The 20,340-nt window shown below is 40.3% G+C and overlaps 1 protein-coding gene across 1 annotated transcript in view; it reads left to right on the top strand.

Moving 5' to 3' along the window:
- Positions 1 to 2,923: 2,923 nt before the first annotated feature.
- calcr (calcitonin receptor) overlaps positions 2,924 to 20,340 on the top strand; it is a 66,428-nt gene continuing 49,011 nt past the window's right edge. Inside the window, exon 1 of the mRNA XM_085445410.1 lies at positions 2,924 to 3,259. The gene's annotated coding sequence lies outside the window, so the exon portion shown is untranslated. The remainder of the gene's footprint in view (positions 3,260 to 20,340) is intronic.

The raw sequence follows: 20,340 nt of genomic DNA, 5'->3' as shown, positions 1-20,340 counted from the left end.
TTCTAAAAACGATTGAATCGTGGCGTGTACTGTCCTTTACACTTAACTGTATATGAAAGAAAGGGACTCTAACACACGCATCTACTTTTCTTCTATTGTGTGTAATTATTCCTTGCAGTCTTTAACTTGCAACGCTGATGAACATTCAGTTTCCAATGCGTCGAAGACAAAAAATTATTGCATTTGTTCATGGTGGGATGGGATGCGGTGGCGTCACGTTAAATGCAGCACACAGATGTCGCCAACACTGGCGTCCAAACTTGTATGTTCTTTGGTGTGGCACCATTATCCTCTAGGTTTACATCACAGTGGATTCCATGAAACGGGCTTCACTCCAGCTTCGTTTTCATCATCCGTCCTCCAGCGTCCATCATCACCACAGCTGACCATAATGAGGGATTCTCTGAAGAGGGCTTGCTTTTTCATGGAAGTGTCCTCTAGCCGCAGCACCATCAGCCAGCACGACTTCAAATGCTACCAGGGAACGAGGGTATTCTGCCAGGAGGGATTTCTTGTATAACTATGGCGTTGTACATATGGAATGACATTTATCTAGGGGTGGCCAGAGGAGACAGTCATTTGAAATAGAGAGATGAAGAAAAAAAACAATAGCCTTCTTTCTTTTTCTATTTAGAGATTTTCCTTTGTGTTTTTTTCCCCATGTAGGATGATTTAAAGTTAATCTGATGTATGCAGGTGTGCATATGTGCATGTAAAAATGTAGCTGACAATGCAACGTGTTTTTTTTCCAGCGTTGGAGGATTACAAACATTCCCAAGTAGATTGTGTTTGTCCACTCCTCTCTTTCTCCCGAGTGGATGTTCTGCCATTACTGCTGGTTTGAAGGCAGCGCCGCTCACTTGCAGATTGCATGGCTTTAGCGATGACAGACTGATCATGTCTGACACTGTCGTAATGTGTTATAAATATGCAGCTGCATGTTCATCACCGCTTACTGTTTGCGGTTGTCTGTGTGCATGTTGGCGAGATGAAGAGAGATGAATGTCAAATCTGCGATGACAGCAATTGCACGCAAACATCTGTTTGTGCTTGTAATTAAGTGCAAGGAGAAAGTTGTGGTTCAACAAAACGAAAATGAGAAGACACTGGTTTTTTCAAGCACTTTCGTTACGCTGGTTCCACAGGTGTTTCTCTGCTTTATACACCGGTGGTGATTTAAAAGCCAAGCCAGGCTACCAAACACCAAACACTGTGTCTTAAATAGGGAAATCATTTGCTAGGTGAGTACTTTATGCTCAAAGTGATTTGCATTTTCTTTTTTTAATTTGCCTCAGATATATTCCTTTAAAAATACAACAAAACAAAAAAAAACCTGATGAATAACAGACGGGATAAATAGAATACATACATGGCAGTCGGATAATGGACTCAATCCACCAATAACTCATCAGCCGTCCTGGGGAAAATCAGCTTGACGTGAAGAGTGTATTCTAATTCCCATGCTGATTGTTATTACCGTGATCTCGGTGACTGCAGAATGGAAGCCTTCTCTGTCATTAAAGATGATCACACTGTTAACAGTAAGTTGTGTGGTGGCGTTTCCATCCTGCCTGGATTGTGATGACATTATTTTGAAGGGTTCACCACAGATTCCAAGTCTGAACAACAAAGATCCTTTTTTAGAGGTCACCTATTCAGTCTCTTTAATACTTTACTAGTCTTTACTCTCTCTCTTGCTCTAGTGTAGTAGTCTCATTACTGCTGCACTATTGTGCGTGTAGTAAAGAGATGCGTGCAGAGCGTGGGCTTGGGTTTTGTTTGAACATTGGGGGAGGTCTGGTAGTCCTACAGGAATCACCAAACACTTAGTTTCCTGCTTTCTGGTGAATCTATATGCACCAGTTTTGCCCTTGGCATCTATTTAAAGTGAAACTTATTATGTTTCAGGAACCAGGTAATAAATAAATGATGCTATAATGCTTCTTGGTATTCTGCACTACTTTCAATATCCATCTCTAGATCGACTTTTCTTATCATCCACGCTACCTCGGCAGGCACACAGGCACGATTTATCCTTTTGTCCCTATTGTAGGATCTTTACCTTACAATACAAAGCGCCCTGAGTTGACTGTTGCCTGGATTTGGCGCTATATAAATCCAATTAAAGTGAACTGAATTGAACTGAATTGGTTGTGTTGACGTAAATAACCTTTCCCCACCTGTTCGCATCAGTGACAAATGCTACTTTTTTGATTGTGTGACTTACTGCACATTGGAAACATAAAACAAGTTTTGGGTTGTCTTGTTTTTTTATTCATATCTGTCTGTAAAAAGATACCTCTATGGTCCAGTGCCCCTAATGTACCCTTTGAATTGATTTTCCAGTGAAATCAGCAGCAAAGCTTAACATAATGAATAGCATGTATAAAAAAAGAATTACACATTTTAGTCTAAAAAAGGATGTAAATGAGACAAAATCGAAATTTAAAGCATGAATTTATTCCCGATGACGTGTCTGGAAGGGCTCCTAAGTAGATATATGAAACGATGTATCCCCCTTCACTGTATATTACACGATCTGTCACAAATGGCATGATGGTTGGTCACATATCATGCCACGAGTACCTATTATAAGAGATTTGTGACAGAAAAAAGTATATTGACAGCTCAATACTGTCTTTATGAGGTTAGATTACAGAGTTAAAAGGGGGAGCAGAGAAAATACTATAACTCCAACAAGGCGTTTCAACTGCAACTGCCACAGACTGGACGCGTTCTGGCATATCGCCATCATTTTTCTTTATAGTGTCTGTTTCTTTCGATTTGAGTGTCCAGAGGAGTGTCCGAGCCCGGCGCACACACGCTGTGCAGAGGCTTCTCCTGTGTCTTTAACGCAGAGACGGAGGTAAGCAGGCGAGGAGGAGCTCCCACCACACGCTCGTCCGCGTAAGCGGGAGGCTGTTAGACGCACTTGGATTACCGGGCAGTCAACTGTCACCGCATCAGACCGGCGTCCTGCTCCACACTCCTCTCCCGCGCGCACCGCAGATCATTAATTCTTCTCATAATTAAAAGGTAGACATGTGGGGAAAGCTGTAGAAGCATTTGATTGATTTTATAATGGCATTTATATCCGTGGATCTGAAAAAAAAAGTTTTTATTGGCGCTGCGTTAAATAGGAGCGCAAAAAGCTGGGAGTCATTCTCGGTGGAAGGACTTCTCTGAGAAAGACGTTTGTGATTCTCCTCAGCATCTTATTGTGTCACTCGGGCTGCAGCCTCAAGTCAGTTGAAGTGAGGTAAGTCACGGACAGATTTTTTTCTTCTATAACTTTTTTGTTTTTCTCAACTTGTTCTCCAAAAAAAGCGCAAAGGTTGGTGAGGATAATAGAGGATGGTGCTTGGGTTTAGTCACTCAGTTTACCCGCGGGGTTTGGGGACTAATTTAAGCCCCATTTTAATTGTACTGATGAGGAATCTTTGCTTGGCGGTTTATGTCATATGAACTGGATTTGCATTGCGTGCTCCTAAGGTTAATGTTATAAATGCATTTTTAGCATATTGGCTGTGGGGGAAATGTTTACATCTTAATAATAATAATAATAATAATAATAATAATAAATAAATAAATAAATAAAAAGATTAGATGAGAATAATTTTAATGAGTGAATAAATAAAAATATTGCAAAATGTTTTGCGCACTTGCTCCTTTCTCTATTAAACGGTTGAAAAATTCAATAAAAGAGAGAAAAGAGTCTTTATCAGCTATGATAGCCTCTTGTAAGGATTTCATGCATTTCCCATGAAGAAAAGCCTGGGCTTCCCCAGCTTAAATCCTAAATTAATATGCCACAAAAATACCACAACAAACTTCTTCAGATTGTACGCTCTCTGGTGACTCATTGGAAATATGTAAATGGATTTTCATTGCTTAACTACAAACTGCGTACATAAGGCAGCTCCTCCCGACGTGTCTTCCTATTTGCAGCCAGATATATGTGACGAAGTGTTTTGCAGACGGATCTTTTTACGTCAGACACGCACTTTTATACATCCACACTCGCGCGACACCGCCGTGTATCCATACAGGATCCCGCTTCTCTTCAGAGAAATTAACTGAGCCAAAATGGTGAGGCATCTGGTACGTTCCCCACAGCAGCACAATGAACCCACTTGTGAATATACACTGTAACGAGCATTAAAAAGTAACACTTATCCGAAGAGGAAATAAGAAACACTTGGTGCATTAACCGCACCAAGAGACCACAGTGTCTATATTTTTACTTTCAGACAGGACTGCTGACTGTGAGTTATATTTTCATGAAGCAATTCCACCCAAGGCTTCCTTCTTCTCATCTGTCCTCCTGTGAAAATGTTACACGCTACTAAAAACCCCCAAAAACATTTCCCTTCATATTGATTATATTAGCACATTCATGAAGGGGGCAAAATAGGCATTCCTTCACGGACCCAACAGGCCACAAGTCCCGTTCAAAAATGAAGTCGAAGTCGCTACTGAACGCTTCCAACAGTGGCAGCAAAAGCGCAGAAACTCAAGTGGCTGTGTGAGGATGTCTGCAGTTATATTGAGAGTCTTCTTCTGGGGATTCCTTTCTGTTTTCGTAACCGTGATTGAAGAAAAAGCGTGGGTTTTTATTAGAGGCGATGCTGAGTGGCTTCAATGAGTTGATGTGTGAGTTTCTCAGCATATACAACTGTGACACACACACGCACACACACGCACACTGCGCAGTACAGAGGAAGACAAGAATAGCAACAAACACAGTGTCAGGCTGTCAAAGAGAGAGAGAGAGAGACGGCCCGAATGAGAGAGACAGCAGTGAAGAGATACGTGCAGACAGGCAGGCTGAGATATGTGGTGCCCTGCAGTGAATTAGGCTGGGTTGGAAATGTGTCTGGCTTCTTTCTGAGCAACTGAGATAAGTTCTTTATTCATCATTCCGCACGCTGCCTGTCTGTCCCGTCTATCTGTCCTGTCTGTGTGGTTGGAGACAGACAGGCAGGCAAGCAAGCGCCAAATTTGCTTGTTTGTGCGCCCCCGTTTGAAGGGACTGAAGTAAAAGGTCTGGAAGCAAGAGCGAGGTGCTGTGCATGAAAGGATGAAAACGCAAGGATGGCCTTTGGAAGGACTGTGGATTCAGTGCTTTATTTTAGTGATCTTAAACTTTTTTTTTTTGGCTACAGGTTTGTAAAGATTTACACCTAAACGTAAACGGATGGATGCACGGAGACTGTGCACATTTTTCAGTTTTTCTGCTTTTGAGGGGAAAACAACGAGTAGCTGTGCTTTCTCTCTCACCTGTTGGTACTTATTAATGTTAATCAACCTAATGCTAACCAAATGCAATTCAGTCACCTTGTCTCCCCATCTGAGCATCAATAGACTTGATTGTGAACAGCCAAACACTCAGTTAGGGCTCAGAGTGAGTTACAATTATTCTAGTCCAGAGCTGTTAGGATGAATCTCCCTCCTCCGCTGCCGCCCCTGTGACCCCGTGCTTCAACCAGTTGGAAGTTGTGGACAATTTTGCTGTCATGCAATTAACTACTTAATCAGGTGATGCTCAGAGAAACTGCATAATTGGGATGAAGTGTCACCCATTACAATTTAGACTTCCCATCAAAGTCGATCCAAGGGTGTGGTTTAACCTTTTAATGACACAAGTGTAACTTGTGTGTAATGCTGCTGGGGTTTCATTTTTCAGCACATGGCTGGCTCTGTGCAAAATGATTAAGGCATTTGAGGTACTAAAGTTGACTTAGGTGAACCATTGGCAAAGCTGGACGGGTTGTGTGATGTGATTAAAGTTAAGTGTCACTTAACTTTAATCACATCATGCTGCACAGCTGCAGCTCTTCCCATTTTTCATGTTGCTCCACACTCAGCTCTCTGTATGAGTCTGATATGAACTTTATTCAGGCAAATGTTGTTGATCTGCTGTTGTAAAATTAAATTTTGCAGTCATCTGTTTCAGTTATCTCCACCCCATTAAGCTGTTTATAAGTCCAGGTGGCTGGATCAGTAGTTTTAGCATAGCAAACGCTCAGAGCATTTGCATGCATGTGATTTGAGAATGAACTCAGTGAAATTCCAAGAAAAGTGATGGGCATGAGAGAGGAAAAGGTTTATGCTTCAGCTCGGTTTTTGACGAAATATGAACCATGCAATAGTGTCGCTTCTACAACACTTCATGTGCTGAACAGCTGAAGTAGAATCAATAGGTGGTGCTAGAATAGAGCAAATAGCTGATGACTTAGTAAACAGAGGTTTGTACATGGCAAGTGTAGTGTGTGCGTGTGTATTTGTGACAAAGACAGATACATGGTTATATCCACTTATGGAGGCTTTTGTGTCTTCTCTGGCCAGTGATGTGTTCTGCTCCTATAACACCTGAATTCAATTTGCAGCACTGCCACTCAAGACTACAAGACTACAGCTGGATGGCTGGTGTCAAATGTGCTCCATTATTACCTAAACCGATGGACTGTCCCTTAACTGAAATCATAAAAGTATGTTTAGCAAAGCCAAAGGGTTTGCAGTTCACACACACACACACACACACACACACACACACACACACACACACACACACACACACACACACACACACATATATATAAGAGGCCATTTAACTTGCAGACAGCTCTTAAATGGTACGGTAGCTCATTATCAAATAGCTGTTAGCTGGTGCTAATGACTGGTTAAAGCGCCTTACAGCTATTAATTTGGGCTTGCAGATGCAAATTCAGTGCTCAAAAAGGCGTCCAAGTTTCCTCCATGCTGCCTGTGACCAGTAAATACCTCCAAACAACAATTAACAATGCTGAAAGCTTCTAGGGAACTCATTTGATCTGAACTTTGTTATTAATAACTGAACACAAAGCTTTTATTCTGAGGGAAACCATAAGGTCAGACAGTACAGTGTATAAACAGTGTATGATGTGATTAAGTATTTTACATGAAAATGAGCTTGACCCTTCTCTGTGTTTCTGGATCAGTTTGACAATAAATGGATCAAATATGACTTTTCATATATAATTAGTATGCTAATATCCATAATCTTTTGTTTTCTACTGTCTTCAGAAAAAAAATGACACACTGTCCTCTATCCTCTTATCAAACTGGTATCTGCTGTTCACTTGCTAAAATGCCATCATTATGCTTGTAACGTCATCTTTTCTCTCCTCCACTTATGTGCTGTCATTTTTGTTCGTGCGTACTTCGAGCTCATTTTATCATCTTTGCCTCAAACCTCCTCCTGTTTCATTTCATTCTTCTCTTTTGCCTTTTCCCATCTTTATCAGAGGCTACGCTGACACGCCAGCCTGCCCCGACTTATTTGATTTCTTTCTTGTCCGTTCTTCATCTCTGTCCTCTGTTGCTGCTCTGTCCTTTAACTCTTTGTCCTTCAAAATTAATTGCATTCTCAAGTCTCCCTTGTCTTTTTCCCATCTCTGCACTCCAACGTCCAAAACCTTTTCTCTCTACCCTTTTACCTTCTCACTTCTGTGTTTGCTTGGAAAATGCATCCTGAGAATTTTCATCGCCTTACTATCAGCCTCTGATATAGTTGAGGAGAAGTAAAGCCACCAAGTGCAAACAAGTAGCCATTACTAGGGCTGAACGATATATCGCATTTGCGATAATATCGCGACATGATCAAGTGCAATTTTCTAACCGCAAAGGCTGCGATTATACTGCGATTATAAGGCTGTCCAAATTACTACCATATCCCAGAATTCATAGCGCGGCCCAGCCAAACTCCAGTTTCCAGCAATGGCGGCCGCTACTAAGTTTTAAAATTACTCATACTAATCTTTCTGGGTCACAAAATAAACTTTTAACATATTTTCAGGCGAGAAAGTAGTTGTGTAAACATCAAATATCTGCTCGGTTTATCAAGATATCCCATATTTGCAAAAGTGCTTCGACGTTTTCAGAGGCGTCTGCTACCCACCAGCTCGACAGCTAGCCGGGAGCTCGAGGGTTACTGATGCGGCCGAGAACGGCACAACTCCCGGCACATCATTTTCAGATCACCGCGGAGTTTCGCTGCTCGGGTTAAACGTAATATATAAGTCACTTAGACAACCTAAAAATGTTATTGTTGGGCTTTTTTCAGTGTTTTGTTTGTTCGTGAGTAAATCGGTTTGGCTGAGATTAAAGTTATTAGATTAGATAAAATAAAACTTTATTAATCTCCCAGGTGGGTTCCTCCTTGGTTTTCACACAGCTGACTAAACGTCAAACAGAAAACTTATTAAACAGAAGTATGAGACAGTCGAGAATTTACACCAGTGTCTGGTTATATTTTAGATAGCAAGAAGCAGACGGCCGAGTTTATTAAACTCCACCGAGACAGCGGTGACGCTAATCAGAACTAGACCGTCCAATTTCACGCCTTTAAACTTTAAAGGCGTGTTTGTGTGTTTATACAATTGCTATTATGTTTGCACTTTATGTGTAATGTTACTGACTGCAGAGATCAGTAAGATGTGTGTATTTTTTATTTATTAGTTTTATTTATTTAATATTATTTTTTAATTGAATGACTGTCTAGTAGTTCACAGATGTCGAAAAACTGAGTGTGGTAAAGCCACTGATTTTTTTATGTATATTTCTGCAATCTGCACATTGTACTGACTTTCATTTTAATGTTTACACCAGGGTTCCTTGTCAGCACTTTATGCTCAGATGTTTGTAAGCTAAAAATAAACTATTGTGTATGTTCAAATATACTGTTGTGATTGAAGAAGTTAAATAAAAATGTCAGTCATCAATTCATGCATCACCTCATGTCATCATAACAGAGGTCTGTCTTCCAGGAAAGAACAGTTTAAAATTAATGTAATATAGTATTGGCCATACTATATGATGTATTGCTTGTCTTTGTTTAATAATACAGAAGACAAAGACCTTAAAAAATAATCGCATATCGCATCGCAATCGCAATATTGGGGCAAAAAATCGCAATTAGATTATTTTCCATAATCGTTCAGCCCTAGCCATTACTGACACACTCAACACAGTTGGTTTGTCTCTGAGACATAAGACACACTTACTTTTTGCAATCTTTCAAGTCGAACAGAACTCTTCATGATGCGATTTTTGTTTTGTTTTCCTTCACTGGAGATCTTTCTGTCTGTTTACAAGGGAAATGGGTATCCAGATTATCACTCCAGATATGCTCATGCGTTCATTTTTCACAAACACTGACATTTAAAGTGACGCAGTTGAATATTTTTGGGTGCTCTCATGTAGCAGTGCTGCATCTGCCTGCATATGTGGCTGCAATCTGTCAAGAAAGTGCCATAGACAGCAAGCTTTTTATTAATGAGAATTTGCCCTACATAAAAAGCCTTGAGAAAACATGATAAGGTCATTAAGAAAACAAGCTTGACATTTTAGAAAATATGCATATTAGTAATCTCTTCTAAGGCGGAGATTTATACCACGCTCGAGTTTGAAAAATCAATATGCAGCTAGAACAAGGAGACCTTGAACTTGGATGAAACAGCTAGCATGGGCCTGTGTCAAGATGTAAAAGCGATAACAATCAACCCAGAAACACAGATTTCTTTTTTACTCAAGCATTTGTTAGGTTCAACATTTAGTACAGGATATAACATATTCATTAGCTTTAGAGGTCCTAATAAGGCAGTTTTCCACCTTTGGACAAACCCAAGTTAGCTATTTCCCCCTGTTTCTTGTCTTTTTGGCTATGCTTAGCTCAAAAACGTACATAAATGGTTGTAGCTTAGGGTTAAAATAAGGTTCCAGTTATGACGCAAGCTATGACGCAAGCTATGACGTAGATCTGACGCAGAAGTATAATTGACATGTTAGTGTCAGCAGATTAGACATGTGACCTTCACAACTCCAGATAACTGACAACAAGCCAGCTAAACAGCAACAGCTGGCTGTAAGTTAATGTTAAACTTGAGTATCCTTCAAAAAACACTTTGTCTCTTATAAAAATTACATTTCCACATTGCTTCACTACTGCCTGCTAAAAGCAACTAAGAGGCTAACAGCGGCTATCGGAGCCTAACAGCAGCTACCAGAGGCTAACAGCTAACAGCAGTGAAAACAAACAAGAGGTAAGGTTTCAATGACAAGAGGACTCACATTGGACTCCTTTTATAAAGTTTTATAGCCTCCTCCCCAGTAAATAGATGTGGACACATACTGACATCTGAGGTAAACTGCACCCTGATAGCCTACGCTCGCTACGGATGGACGGTGGCCAGAGTTGTTTGCCTTACGGCAGGGGTTGGCAACCCTGGGCACGCGTGCCACAGCTGGCAAGCGAAGGGTTAACTGATGGCACGAGTCGCATGACAAGCAGTGAATTAATCTGAGAAGGTGCATTAAAAACTAAATGGCCAGGCCAGCGGTGCACATCGCAAATTAGCTCGCATAGACACATTAGTTGTGCCGCTTCTTAATGATGGTATCTTAGCTAACAACCCCAACTACCAGATTCAACTTGTAATTGACTAAAAATAACTTAGCCTACCGGTGAGAGGGACGTTGCCAGCTGGCAGTTTTTTCAAGCGATGTTGAAATTTCCACATTCCGACACTTCAAATGCTTCAGCAGCTGTCCACTCAGCGCAGCATCAGCACCGCGGGAATCACGGATACATCCGCAGACTCAAGACAGATCGAACCAGAAAGCTTTAAATAACTTCATTTTTGAAAAGCCTAAAGTCTAAGGTGTGATCTCGTACTCTGTTTTTATTTTTTGTGTGTTCACTTTAAAATGCAGTTTGAAGTAAAATTACACAAACAGAAAAACATCCCCCTTCGGCGCTTTACAGTCAGTTCAGAGTGAAGAAAGATGGTGACAGATGGGCTGAGCCCAGGATCGCTCTGTCATCTAGGTGACTTACAGTGCTCTGTATTCCCTCCCTCCATCTGCAGCTCATAATTCACATCTTTAAAGATAACTTTGTGTTTTCATTCCAGCAAAATAAATAAAAATCATGTGTGCATTCCTCCACAGCACGCTCATGAAGTGAGGACCGTTCACAGGAGGTGTCTCCCTCTCGACCCTTGCTTTCCATAAATGTGTTTTTAAAAGAGTTTTTTATTGTTTTACATTTTTATCAACTGTGTCGGGATCAAACTTTAATGGTTACTCACTTCTTACTACTTCTCACCTACTAGTTATTTTTAATGTTACATTCTTTCACACAATTCTGCTCAAATCTTTGATTAAAATCTGGAGATGATGTTAAATTCAATATTTTTGCTAAAGCGGTCCCTTTTTTTCCTTATTCACTATCCTTTACTTAAATATTTAAATCAGCATAGACTCAGATCTATAAGTAGTCAATAACTGAATATCGCAAACTTTGAAAGCCTCATAACCACATTCAGTACAGATCTCCGTAGGATAACTATGCCTTTTGTTCTACGTTGCCACTTGTACCAGTGTGCACAGTGAGGAAACACACAGCAGCTGAGGGCTATGGGAAAGCAATTAAAGAAGTATTTTGCTGCTGGACTTCAGCTGAAAGGCATTAACAACAATTCCCTTCTGGGCAGAGTGTTCCTATTACGGTCTGTTGGGTCAGAGAGTGGGCTGTATCTGGGTGCTACAAACCGTAAGCAGACAGAGAGAGACAATGTGAGAGGGATGGGTGCTGTTATTGTGAGTGCACAATTTAGTCAGCAGGATTTTTAAAATAGAAGCGGCGGCTCTCCAACGGTCCTTCAATATTTTGACCTGAGGGTAAAAATGTAAAAGAAATGAAAAGAGGAGGTAATAAAAGGAGTAATGGGAGAGAGATGAGTAGGGTAAATGAGCAACCATTACAGTACAAATTCAATTAACGTTAGGAGCAATGAGAGACTAAATGAAAGAACCCAATGACAAAGAAGACAAAGTATGAAGCAGCGAGTGTGATCAGAGAGGTTTTGAAGATCAGAGCGATTGCGCTGCAAATCGCTTCCTCTTTACACAACAAGTCCCTAAAGCCTCATCCTGAAGCCCTCTCAGGCCCCAAAAGAGTCAGCCAGGACTACTTCTCCACCTTGCTATTACTGTACGAGCACCAAGAGTTCTTCATGGCAATATAATCATAGTGTGCGGCTTCTAGCCTATCAGTGGAGTTTGTGAATGTCACACATGGAGGTCAAGGAGGCAGAGAGGACAGCAGTGTGTGATAACGGAGAGAACATCACTTCTGAAGCTGAAAACAGAGGCAGGGAATAGTACGTGCAACTTAAGAAACATCGTTCTGCTTCTGAACAACACCAAACTTGAATTCAACTTAAAACTGCAGCACCACCAAGATTTCTACAGAAAATTGCCGCACAGACCAAAAGAAGAAATGCGTTAGGGGAAAAGAGAAAATCGTTGGCTACAGCCTCCAAAGTGTGCATAACTGCTGTCTCTTGGTGCCACCAATCAATCACAGAAGCCTTAATAGAGGGTGATTACACCTAGCATTATAGCCAGTCCTGAGAGTCATAGAGCGCGTGAGCCAAAATGAGAAAGAAAAAGAGTTGAATAGCAAAGGAAATTACTGAATGGTCTGGTAGTCTAGGGATATTGTAATAAGTCAGAATTACCAGTGTCTCACAGCACACATAGAGCAGCCCAAGGAAGGAAAAAACAAGCTACATTAATAGCTGCCAACCCCATTTGGCTTTGCTTTCAGTCTAGATATTTCTTTGGGCCTTGAAATTATTATTTTTTTATCATTTATTATCTTGTTGTTTACAATGACTGGAGGTTTTTTTTTATAGTTGTTGTTTTATATGTATACTGCATATACTGTACAAATAACACTTAAAGTAACTACTTATTCATCCCTAAAGCTTTGCACTATGCACGATTGCACCATAAATATAAATATGTTATATTGTTGTTATGTTGCAATTGTGTGTGTCATGTCAGTCAGTGTCTGTTGTCTATGTTACATACAGTGAGCTTAATTCCTTATAAGTCTACACATACTTGGACAATAAAGCTCCTTCTTGAGCCTTCTCTCCATTAATGAGTGGGCTTTAAACATGTCACTTAATTAATCGTAAAAACAACAACAACAAAAAAACCCATCCTCATTATCTTTGTAATGCTCAGTAAATAGTATTAAAGTTACAGTGTGGGATTGGCCTAACTAAGTTCTGTTTTCTTACCCCTCAAGTGCATAAATGCTGTAGGGCAGGGCTCGGCAACTTTTCTGATGACGAGTGCCATCTAAAATTTCCTCAGAAGTCAATGTGCCATATAATTGCATTAGCAATAAATTTAATAACGCTCTATATTAACAGTTACACACTATGTAGAACAACTTTATACAATCATATTTGTTTGCAGATGTTGGCAGGAATCAGCGAATAGTTATCAGCTATTTTGAAATAAAAAAGACACTTTTTATCCATAACAAGAACTCCATAACAGCAAATGGACTGTACAACAGAAAATGCAGATGCTATCTATGGTCTCCTTACAACAATGATAAGAAAAATAAGCTGTGCCAACATGGCATGTTTGTTAATACAGAGATACACATGTTAACGTGATCTCTGGTCTCCCACTCAGAGACACAGGTCTACGAGTGTCCAGCATTCAGACGGCTACCTGAGGACACTCTTCGTGTGAGAGAAAATCTGCTCAGACAGATATGTAGAGCCAAATACTCTCAATAAGGCCTCTGCAATGTTCTGAAGACAGTTAAACTTGTCAGGTAGTGATGTCCAGCAGGTGAAAATGCAAGCGCCATGAACACGCACAGCTGTGGATTCCAGCAGCGTTCGTAGTTCTGCAAACTTTGACCCCCACAAAGTCGAGGTTTTCAGTTCAATCAGCTGCATTTTGTTGTCGCATTAACTGGCATTAACTCAGCCAGTTAATGCGAGACAAATCCAGCTGCTCATTAATAACAAGAGTTGGAGGGGAAAATTCCTGCATCCCAGCGAGGCCTAGTTTTTATGGCGTAAAGATGGAACGCGTTCACTAATCTTTAGAAGACTGCATGGGATAATAATTCAACAAGTATAAAAACCAAATGTGTCTCCATATAAAAATGTAGGGGAGTTTGTCAACTGCTGTACATTATTTAAATGTAAAACATTCATAAAAGCACCAAAAATGTAACCAAAAGCATTGAATCGCCGTCGTGTGTAGGTGGCACTGCTACAGAAATAGACATGATTTTGCTGTTGAAATCACTGCAGGGGTTTGGGGAGAACATCCACAAATGCGAGAGGGGCTTGGATCTAAATGTCAGCCACATATACATTTTTTGTTGCACATTTAAAATGTACAGTTGTATGTGTGTATGCTTCACGACAAGCTATTCATGTGATTGAAATATTTCTATGCTATCTTTCCCAGTCCTACTTTTGACCTAATATTTCATGATAGTATTATAAAAAATATATTTTGATTTTACTGGAATGATTTAGCTCGATTACTAACCAGAGCAGTATAATAAGGTTATTTTGCATTTTAAGTAACAACTCTTTTGTTTGTTTGTAACATTTATGTAAAATCTTTTTACCCTTGTATTTATACAGTGTATTATATTTTCCATGAATGCATAAATGTTAAAACAAACAAACAACGTTTTAATATATGCAGCTTAACAAGAACAAGACTCTAGCTAAAAGGGTAAAATTAAATTTAAGGAATAATGTGCAACTTGTTAAACATTTATATGTCAGCTAAGATGAAATTAACCAACTGGGAAACCTTTCACTGAAGAGAAATTACTCAAGTAATTATAAAATGTCCATCAATTTGATTTCAATTAAGGTGAAGATTCTGCAGATTGAGTAGCGCGGTGGAAGCACTTTGCACAAGGCATCTACATAATGAAACTTCATTTGGATGGTGCTAATGGACTATTATGATACTGACTGTAATAGTAACAGAGCACAACACCGGGCATCTCAATGTACATTCATCCACGGATTAGTTAATAGCAGGCCAATTTGCAGTGTTCTTTGCTGGCCGTACTCTTCCTGGGCTCTAAATGGTTGCCACGAGCATGGCACAGATAATGATAATGGTATCAGAGAGAGGAAATGGGAGACCGGGTGACTCTCTTCACCTCTGCAAACGTATGCAAGGTTTTTTGGGGGTTTTGTGTGTGTGTGTGTGTGTGTCTATGGATGAGTGAGTGAGTTAATGCATGAAGCCAGGAGGACATGTGCAGAAGAATACCTTCAGCCGCTGCAGACAAAGAACTTACGCTGTGATAAAACACTCCGACCATTCGCCATTTGAATGCACATGCAGACCAGACAAAAAGAAAAGTCAGAGCTTTTCCACAGAAGCTTTAAAAGATCCTTAGAAGAAAAATGAAAGACAGCTTTAAATAATTACATCGCATTAGTTATTTTTAGAGCAGTGACTTGGAATTAGCCTAGTTTTTAATGTGCACATTTTGCGGCAACCTCTTTTGCACGACAACAGGTTTCCATGATGTATTTATGCTTCTGTTTGTCGAGACAGTGCTCGCATCCATCACTTTGAAGAAACTGTACTCTGATCTCGAGGCATTTTTTCACTCTTTGATACTGTGCACACCTGACAAGATGTCCTCAAAGCAACATGATTGATATATTTGCACCAAGTCCCCCCCACGCACGTCTTCTCTTTTCCACTATCATAGAAATCTGGAAAAATCAAAGCTTTTCAGGCAGCTGAAAACACAGATTCTGAATAGATAACTGTGCTTATCTAGGAACACGAAGTTAAACACAACACAGTTTTAAGAGGCGCTCTGATCTAAGGTTGTATTTTTTTTTAAAATATTGAGATTATTATAACTATTAGTGGATTATTTTGAAGTCAGTTTTCCTGCTTCTGAAGAAGGACACAGAAGTGTCAGTTTTTCCCTCGGCTCTCTGTTTTTTGATCATTTCTGCAAGTAAAAATATTCCCAGAGGGTGAGGAAGAGAAGTGGACCTGGCTATTTGCACATGCAATAGAAGAGTTTAGTGATGAGTGATTCTCTGAGCTGCAGTTACATACAAAAAATTTAATAAAAAACAATCAGCTAAAGTGAGCCTAATGTGGTCCTGCAGTCAGGGCATGACCAATCATAGAGTGCCACTAGATTACTCCCCCATTTCACATTACAGTTAGCAGCAAGCCTTTGTGCATTTGGTCTGCAAATGCAGTAGGAAACATGGCACCGCATTGGAAGTAAAGGTGCAGTCCAACGATTTCCTTTAATCACTCTTGCAGAGTCAGTGAACTTTACAACAAGAGATTCTGCATGCGGTGCGTGACCTACCTGCCGCTCAAACTTGGGTCACACAGAAGATTTAAAAGGTGTCATGCTGACGTACGAAGCCACCTGCAGGATGTGGAAATATGCTTAAGGGAAGCAAATCTTGAGAGTATATGATTTAAAATATCGTGAAAGATGCGTGTGTAGCGAGGCCGCCTCCTTTCCATTCTCTGTAACGTAATTAGATCTGTTATTCAGGCACAATAAAAATCCTCTCGCCCATGTATGCGCATGATTTGGGAACCTTCTGTGGGCTTGGTTTCATTCCAGACATTTCTGCTCAGGCAGCAGCACTCGGGTCTTTCATTATCTGCTGCCTCCAATCAAGGTTGATTTTTTTACCATCTCTCAAAACTTTCAACATTTTCTTTGAACTTTGTGAAGTAGCTTTCCTCGTTCGGCATATGTTAGTGAAATTGATGTAATTGCGGGAGACATTCATATTCATAGCGAGCGGAGCAGATGGCTAAAGCTAGTGGAAGTGGATGTTTGTGTGCATGAGTGTGCGGCTCAGGTTGAGGCTGCACTGATGAACAATGGGAAAGGAGTTTGGAGAACCTTTCTGGTCTTCAGCATGCTATTAGTTTCAGATAAAGATAACTTAAACAGAAGTACACTTTATATGCCAGTATAAATAAAACCATTTTTTTTTCTGTCACTGTGACATTTGTCTTTGGTCTTTGTGTTCGCTAACAGGACTTGACATTTCATAATGCCATTTCCCCCCCTCTGCATTAAAATGAACAGATTGAATGCGTTGATGGACTCTGTGTACTTATGCAATTAACCCAGAACAAAACAATAATCAGAGATCTGGGCTGAAAAACTGAATTTTCTCTTGATATCCTGCAGGGGCAGGATCAGAGATCAAGATCATACTGCCATAAAAAAATATGCCCTCTTTGTGGCAAGTGGTAGTTTGCTATGCTGCAGAAAACACGTTAAGAACAAGGCTAAATAAAGTGCTTTACAGAGAAATGTATTAATATTTTATCTGGAACGAGATAGCGTGTCTCCTCTTGGTCCAGCGAGGAAACTCGGGCTGCATTTTCCTGCAAGGAGAAACACGGATGGCTGATTGTCAGTCTCATATAAAGAGAAAAGCATGCGGGCTGTGTCCAGATCTCCAAAAAGGATGAAGAAGTTTCACTTTAGCTATTTGTAGCGATTTGCAATTCTCCAGAGAGGTTAAATGGGATAATGTGCATCACCGTTACAGCTGTGTGTTGTCAGTGCAGCAGTGATAAGTTATGTTGTTACTTGGTGACAGTGACAGTAAAAGCAGGAAAGCATTTACTGGGAAGAACACAGAGATCAAAAGAGAGATTCTTTTGTCTGTTTTTTATTTTTTACAGTGCATAGATTTATTAATTGGAGAGCCAGCATTTAGTTGACTTAACTAAGACATCTGGAGATTGTTTAGTTAGTTGCTGTAGTCATTATAGGTGAAATATTTTAGCTGTTGCTCATATATTTATTGCCTAGTTGCCTTTATAGTAAATATTCCTCTGTAGAACACACAGACATGTAACAGCACAGTTAAATGTATTGCAGTGTAGCACTGTCTGTCCTCAGAGGACACTACAGTGACTTACTTTGATGTCCTGAGCAATCTCACTCGAATCTCGACCTTAAAACATGCCATCAACCTAAAACATACTTGCTTTTTGTCCCCTTAAGGAAAAAAAAACACCCTCCATAAACACTTTTATGTGAGTCGTACCTGGACCACACACACTCACGCACTCCAACCACACTCTGGGATCCGCATATGTGCAGCAGTGGTGTGTTTACACGAGTGTTAAGTAGGTTGTAACACTTTGGAATGCAATCACACAGTTGCACCTCGCCATAAATTTAGTAGAAGGTAATTATAGATCCACTCACGCTGTTTCCTCACACGCGCGTGAGCAGACACGGAAAGTGTGCAATACTGTAATCCCTCTCATTCACACTCACTCGTACAGCCCGGAGAAGAAATCTTTGATAACAGTTTATCCTCCTCTCCCATTTTTCTGCAGCTTTTGTATCATCTGATATCATTTGCATATAGTTTACTCCTTAATAGGGCTTAGCAAAAAAGGCTATTGTGCCGCAGTGCCCTGCAGGCACGAGCACTGCGATTGGCTTTTTTTTTCTCTTTTCCTTCCCGTATTTATGTTGCACATACAATTTTTGCGCAGTTGCTCATCTGACAGGCCATTTTAAACGGTCGTCCTTGGCATTGTGGATTTCTTCTCTCCAGGCGAAACGCGTCAATAACAGTGATATAGTAGAGTACGGGATTTATGTGTATACTGTGTATTGCCTGAGGGAAATGATTGGTTTCTTGGAAATGTGTTTCCATATCTGTTAAAGATTTTGCTCTGATGGCTGTAAAAGGGCTACAGACATAACTATAGTATTTTGCATCCATTAAAAGTGAGCGTTTTTCAGTGTGTGCGTGCGAATGCCGCTGCGTGTCGCGCTATCTTCAATTTGAAGACTTATTGGATTATACGATGTAGCAGGGATATTTCTGTCAACCTATTTTTTTTTATTTCCTCCCACCTAGCCTGATTTATCATTGAGAATGTTTGTTCCATTTACTCAGTGTACATCCCAGAGCTATTAGCTGTTCCAACAGGCGCCTATCGTTTTCCATCCGAATAAGCCCTCTCTTTCTGCTGCTTTTTAAACTGTCTTGTTTGAGTTCAAGATTGAGTAGCAGGATTAAGTTAGATGTCTGCCCCTGGGTCTTCTGATCTTGCCCTCTGGGATCCATTTTAGGTCTGATTGTGATCCCTGGTCCAGAGGGGGCTTATCTTTCATCTTTGATTTGTAGCAACTCTTCTCTGCTCTGCACAAAAGGCACAATATTGGTGCACAGCTTCATTTTGTTCTCTTTTATTTAGTAATGCCTTCAATGTGGCACTTTAGAGTAAAGATACAGTCTTTGATCGTGTAAGTAAAGACTCAGCTTGCAGAAACCAAGCTCGGGCTTCTGACACCGACAGGAAAACGTGGGGGAAAAAATAGCCCAAGAATCTGCAGATGGGTAACACGCAGAGGTTATCCAGTTATTCACTTAGATAGACATTTCAGCTGTCTTTGACATTTTGAGAAGTAGTGATGCCATTCTCACGTCTGTGGCTAAAGCCAGATGGTTAATTTATAGCATCTTAGCATAGCTGAAAAGACTAGCCATGCTGTGTCCAAATATATCTGCCTGCCAGCACATCTGAAATGGACAATTTATTACAGATTATGTTTTAAGTGTAAAAATAGTCATTTGTATGTCTTTGGCAATCTTTCTTTCTTCTCTGCAGGCAGAAAATGTCAGTAACAGTGCCGTTTGGTGCAGTAGCTTCACAATTTCCAGCTTTCCAGCTAGCGTAATATTTAACACATAGACATGAGAATGTTTTTTTTTATTTTTTTATTATTTTACTAAGGGCAAAAATAAAAATAAATGTATTCCCCATGATGTCAAACTATCTGGCAAATATTTCAGTGAACTTTTGAAGTGAAGTTCTGTAACACTGAACCCAAACTTGGAAGCGACTGTACTGCATTTGCCATCTGTCCTCTACGCTCTGCTTTTGGGAAATGAGACAAACAAATGTCATTGACTTGTTTGACAGATGAGATATGTGCTCAGTGGAAAGTCAAGAGGAAATGAAGGGGCTGGGGGAAAGGAAAGGTTGACAGATAAAAGGACTTTCATCCCCTGGAAATACCCTCCGTTCAGTGGCAGATGTCTGTAAACACCTGAACCTCAGAGAAGCTGAAAGTATAAGGTGACACTTAATCATTGCAGGAAATAAACAAAACCTTAATGGGGAGGTGTCAGTGTCAGGGAGGGCGCTGCTCATCTGACAGAACAAAGCTTGCCTTCATAAACAAACTTCTTTGTTAACTGGTATTAGGAGGAGAAAATTTAATTCGGGTGGATTATATAACTGGGTGAATATTCAGTAAACACAGCTGAGTGGTCTCTGGACTTGCTGGAAATCCTGACATGTTTATTGACATGAGTGCAGCGTCTTGTATGTGCAGTTTTACGGTGGTACTGGTTAATACCGGTTGCAAATGGGCGACCCATTACACAAGGTGTCTTG

This window comes from Copadichromis virginalis, linkage group LG22 (genome assembly GCF_057382275.1).
Source record: "Copadichromis virginalis isolate Kocher_CV1m ecotype Utaka linkage group LG22, C_Virginalis_male_GT1.1, whole genome shotgun sequence".
NCBI classification, from domain to species: domain Eukaryota; kingdom Metazoa; phylum Chordata; class Actinopteri; order Cichliformes; family Cichlidae; genus Copadichromis; species Copadichromis virginalis.
The sequence above is the reverse complement of the archived record's forward strand: the minus strand, read 5'-3'. Positions and strand labels throughout refer to the sequence as shown.